Source organism: Larus michahellis, chromosome Z (assembly GCF_964199755.1).
Source record: "Larus michahellis chromosome Z, bLarMic1.1, whole genome shotgun sequence".
Lineage (NCBI taxonomy): Eukaryota > Metazoa > Chordata > Aves > Charadriiformes > Laridae > Larus > Larus michahellis.
In genome coordinates this window covers 43,683,795-43,689,794 of record NC_133930.1, presented here as the reverse complement: position 1 = coordinate 43,689,794, position 6,000 = coordinate 43,683,795, and positions in this window count along the sequence as shown.

The following is a 6,000-nucleotide window of genomic DNA, read 5'->3' as shown; positions in this document are numbered from 1 at the left end:
CCACAGCCACGTGCACCCCACTCACGCTGGAGCTACGCCATGCCACCTCCACAAGCCTCCCCTGGGACTGTGCCGACTCACCACAGATGGACAGGAGGCTTGGTGACAGCCTTGGACCATCAGCATTTGCCAGCAAAGGGGAATCATGTTCACCACCTCTATCAGTATGTGGACACAGAGAAACCCAATCAGCGCTGGTACTTGGGGACAGGAACTTCTTGGTTGATAGGACTCTCCCCAAAAGCCACATGAGCCTGATGGCCAAGGCTGTGCTCTCCCAGGTGGGGACACCCATGCTGTGGCTGGTCTAGCCCTCCCATACTGTGGGGTATGTGGGGAGAAAGAAAGACTAGTGTTGGGAGGAATAAGACATGAGCATGTTGAGAAGAGATCTTCTCACATTGCTCCTTGGAGGATACCATGGACCTCTCGGCACTGCTTAGCAGCTGGAGTCCACAAGTTCAGCTTCTGCCCACTTTGCAGGCTGTGCTGGTTTCCACTTACAGGGTTTTTTTCCTCTCTACTGCATGGACAACAAATACTGTTCCCCTTACCCTCACATGTGCTGAGAGCATATGCTGTCTCCACAGCATCAGGGCACTGAAATTAAAGTGCACTTACAGGTGCGAAAACCAACCGGCAAGGAACCGTCTGCTTCGAGGGTGAAGTCAATCGCTTCTGCCAAGTTTGAAGGCTTTGCCCTGGTAATTCATGCTGGGGAAGAAAAAGGTTTCAATTTAAATGTTAGCCAGGATCAGGTCTGGTAGCTCTGGCCAGAAGGGCATATAGAAAGGTGCTCTAGAGAGGAGATTTTTTTGCCTTTGATCAGCTATCACAAACCAGTTGTAAATTGGTTCCAGACTGGAAACGAGAAGATGCTAAATGCCTTGGCACTCCTGTTGCAGCCCCAGCCTTTCAGACAAGGACTTGGGTTAGCCCGAGCAGGAGCCTGTCCTGGGAGTTACCTATGTCAATATTCCCATTCTCTGCTGATCACCAATAAATTACTTATTCATTCCCAACAGTTTCTAACTGGGCTAGCTGGCAAACGCAGATTAATTAACCCTGGAGTCATCTCTGCCCATGCTGTGACATACTGAACAGCAGTATCAGTCTTTTTGTATTTAAACAAACTGTTTCAGAAAAAAAAAAGATGTAAAAATCAGGGTAATAGAGGGTCAGACCTGGACTTCCATGAGACTAGCAATCATTGTATCATAACAAAGAACCACCAGGCCTAGAAACACCTTCTTCTGTATTGGAAGTGCTGAAAATATGTGTAAGTAATTTGTCAAGTGTCTGTTTTATTTGTCTTTATGGTCAGGCACTAGGACAGCAAAACTACAGATCTAATATTTACATCACATCTTAAACAAGGGTTTGCTCACTTACTCTCTGATCTTCTCCCATCTGTCTCTTCTTTCCTTGCATACTATTTGTTACAGGCCAGAGCCACAAAGAGCACAAGCTCTTCTGTTCTGAGCATCCTTACTAATCCCTGGTCTAGGCAGAGTTTTAGCCCAAATTATGATAATTTGTGATTGTACATATTTTTGCATGATGTGACTATCAGTTCAAGACAGTAAAGCAATTGTTTTTCCACACCTTTCTTGTTCTGCTTATGGGCTTTTTTATTAGTATTCTTCATTGCATCACTGATAAAAATAGACCCACGCCCTAAAATCTTCAACTCTAAAAAGGTAGCAGTTGCTGAAGGAACCCTATGCGTGTTGTGCAGATCAAACCATCCTCAAAAAGTTGAAGTACAGGGCTCTTAGCATACAAATGAGTAGGGTGATTCCTCAGGTGATTACTTCAAATATTTTTCTTTCTTGCATGAAGCCTTGCCTGGAAGAATCTATGGTTTATGATAAATATTAATAAGCTGCTTTGGCAAACTAACCTGTGAGCTGGTTTAGTAGAGTCAACCTCACCCTGTCCTAACAACATACAAGACTTCTTTTTCGTCTTTTCTGAGGCCATCATTCTTCTTTGTAACATAAACTTTCTCACTGATTTAAAAATAAATTATTATAGCCATTAAAAACACTAAATGGGAGTCATCAACTGACACTGCGAATCACTTTTAAAATAATACAGTGATCAAGATGATTGATTTTCCAGTTACATGAAGCATTTAGCACAAAGACTTCTTCATCGTGAAATCAATCGTGGAAGTTTGTTGAGCCTTCGCAGAAGCAGGCACAGGACTTGCGTTGCATATTCCCTCCTGGCCCGTTAGGTATTTCACAACTCTCCGTGGACTTTGTGCGGAAGCCAGGCGCGGGAGGAGTTGACGGGTCTTTGGCTGCTGCGAGGCTGCGTCAGGCTGTCGCTGAGCAGCAGATGGGAGGGGGCTCGGCTGGTTGTGCACTGAGTCTGACAGGTTTTGGAGCATCAGGAAGCTCATCAGCTGCATTAAAGGGTCTTCTGCAAGCCCCCTGTGCAGCCTGAACTAATACCTTTACCCTTACAGCTGCGGTGAACAGAAGGCAATAAAAATGGCACTGACCATTACTTTTAAGTTAAGCCTCTGCTCTGTGACACAGGGCACACTGCAGGGCCACACGCACCCAGGTAGGAAAGACAGGAAAATACCCAAAACTTCTTCTCCCTCAACTGGAGATGAGCAAGAGTATCAGTGTATCAACACCTCCTGCCTGCCCAAGAGCCCATCTGGGAAGGCTGGGATGAGCTAGGAAGGCTCTATGGCACATCGTGGGTAGGTGGGAGGGCTGCTGGGGAGATGAAGCTCAAACTGTAATTTTGGGGGGTGGTCTGGTCTGCACAGGAGAGGAACAACCACCTTCCCCTGTTGCGATGCTGCAAAAATACTCGGGGTACTGCTGAAGCTGGGCACTGCTGGCTCATCTGGCTTCATCCCTCATGATGCAGAGCAGCCATGAGGGGTGGCAATGTCCAGTCCTGCTGCTGCTACGTGCCCCTGCACTTAAAAATCCCTGGGGGAAGAGAATGGGGAGAGTGTGTGGGCTTCGGTGCCCGTGCTGCTGGGATTGCAGGGCGATGCTTATACAGGCTCGGCGCTGAGACTTTCTACACCTCTCACTGCTGCCCAACAGAATTCCTTGCAACCAGTCCTCTGCCACGAGGTGTTTCATTTCGGGATGGCAACACAACCCACCGAGTCTGGAAGGCATATGGATTTTACCAGAAAAGCAGGTAAGGCAGTTCTAAGTCAGTGGATGAACACAAACTGCCAACAAATCTTTTTAGTGTGGTTCAAGGATATTTTCACAGCTTTGGACAAACTTGATGCTGAGGCTTCTTCTCAGTGGATTATTTTCCTTTGACCTTTTGAATGCTCGTAGCCAGCTCGTCTAATCTCAGAGAGGTCTCTTGGCAGAGGGAAGCAGACGCAGTCATAAAGTGGCTCTCATATTGTTTTACTCTAACCTTGAAGGGCTTGGTAGATCAATAGCTTGTGGAGGGATCTTTAATCAAGTTGCTGAACCTTCCTTTGGATGTCTAAGCACTCTGCATTCTGAATCTTAATTATATTCTTCAAGGACTTGGATTTAGTGCTGTATTTGTTCACAGTATATTCATTCTAGACTGACATGAGTTAAAAAGAACAAACTACATTTTTAATGGGGCTGTGGTTTGAGGGACACTTTTAGCAAAAAGCCAGAAAATATCTGAAGGCCTGTTTCTGCTAGAAGATAAACAGGTATTTGCTAAGCCAGCTCCCCAAATGAACAAGCATTCGAACAGGATCTTCATTTAGAAAATGAAGAATAAAAAGGGTCTGTCATCACATTCAGATTGGATATTCCTTTGCCCTATTATTATGGGTCTCCTCTTTCATCAACTACGAGTTCAGCAACATGTTTTTTTATTCAGAGTTTTAGACTGCAAATATGTCACGTTTGTAAGCACACCAAACTGTACCTTAATTTTATCCTTTTAAAAATTAATGGAGCTAAACAAAGACATTCAAACAAAAGAAAATAGCACACAACACTTCATGAAATTTTTAAGTTTTCTAAAGTAATTATTTTCTCTTTCTTTTGGATGACATCGTTTATTGTAAGACATCATTTTTATTAAATACACTGTAATACAAGAGACTTTCCATGTCATGTTGAGAGAAGCTGGTCACATGATTCACAAACAAAACTTTTAACACTGATACCTAGGCATCACTTTGAAATCAGCCAAGATGCAATGAAACTTTTAAAGCAATGACTTGTTATAACAAACTGCAAAACAAGAACCACTAAATATTTCCATGGAGACATCACATTGAAAAAAGAAAAAGAAAAAAGAAAGGAGAAAGATAGCTCTACACACCAGGTCACAGTTTGGTGACAATATAGAGATTTATATTTATATGTAGATATCTTCCTCTTTACCTTAAGTGACAAAGAGAGTGATATCTAGAAATATATATATACATAAAGTATAGGTGGAGAGCAGGGCTGGGACAAATATTTCATAATTACTTGATTCTCTCTCTATCGGTGATTCAATTAAACATCAATGTTGAATTAAATTACTTGTATATAAAACATTCTTAGCTGCTTTTCTTTAAGTTACAGAAAGATACATATAAGCTGCAAGATATAGGCCTCTGGAAAGATTTGATTTGATCTCTGTTTTCTCACGTCTTTGAATCAAACGGCCTCACTACTAGCAGCTTCTATTATCCTTGCCCAAAGTATTCAGTGTTTATAAAATACCAGCCGGTCATCACTCAGAACCTTCTACAAGCAAACAAAATATCCCCACAGACCTGGTCTAGAATGCATAGACGGAAAAATAACACACCCATCATTTCCCATTTCTTCTCCTGAGACATATGTTTAAAAGATGGCAAAATAGTCACTTGGTTGCTATTGTGAAATTCACAGTGTTTTCCCTGCAACATGTAGACTTTTTTTTTTTTTTTTTGCTTCATATTTGTGATGAATGTAGCACACTCCCCTGCCCCACCCAAATAAAGGTGTTTTAACTAAGGCTCTAAAGGACCTCTTGATTCAAAGCAGCAGTGGTTCATCCCAGCCCTCACAACAAGAAAATACAACTTCTTGTGCTATCAAAACCTTCGTCTTTGACGACTGAAACCCTAATCTGTTCCCCAGCCCCTCCCCATTTCCCTCCCTCACATTTTATAGCAGTTATTTGAAATTCAGTTACAGGCTGCAACAACCCAGAGACAGACTTGTTCTAACACATATGCATTGTACCTTAGTCATCCAGTGACCTAGTCATTTTATTGGGTTATTTAATTTCTTTTTAAAGTGTTTTGTGAAAGTCTACATCAACCACAACAAAAACAATCTCTCAGGAAGGTGGGGAGGGGTACAGAGAGAAAGATAGGGAAAGAGAGAAAGGAAGAGAAAAGAAGAAGGGAAGAGGAGAAAAGGAAAGAAAGGAAAGGAGAAAGAAGGAAGGAAAGTGGTACAGAAACAGGAAGTAAGGATGAAAAAGAAAGAAAAAGAGAAAAAATAGGCAGTTACCTATTTAACTGTAGACAATATAGAGATATATTGTTTCACAAACCAAAATGAAGTCCTTTTGAAAAGGGTACACTCCATCATGCATCATGGGGTGCTGTTGCTTTACAAGTATCTGTTCTCCACGGCCAGTTCTGTGTTCTGCAGATCTATTGAGAGTGAAGGACAGAGGGTGGCAAATGCTGCTATTATTACTGCTAAATTTTGGCGTTCTCATTGTCCTACAAGTCGTGTTGCAGTCTGAATAGTCCAGCTCATTCTTGGTATTATTTCATTACTGCAGACGAGTATAAAATGCTAATGGAGCTGCACTGTTACTCTAGGACAATAAAGCAACGTTAGCACAAACCCAGAAATGACAGTAAAACAAACTCTGTATTCCCAGCTTGGAAGCTTGTCTGTTCTTTTCATTGTGAGAAATCAACAAGTGAGATGGGAATGGAAGAAACGTTTTTATGCAATCATCTGGGGAAAAAAAAGTGCTTGTTGTTATATCTCTGGCATTCTAGCACTGCCTCTGCTG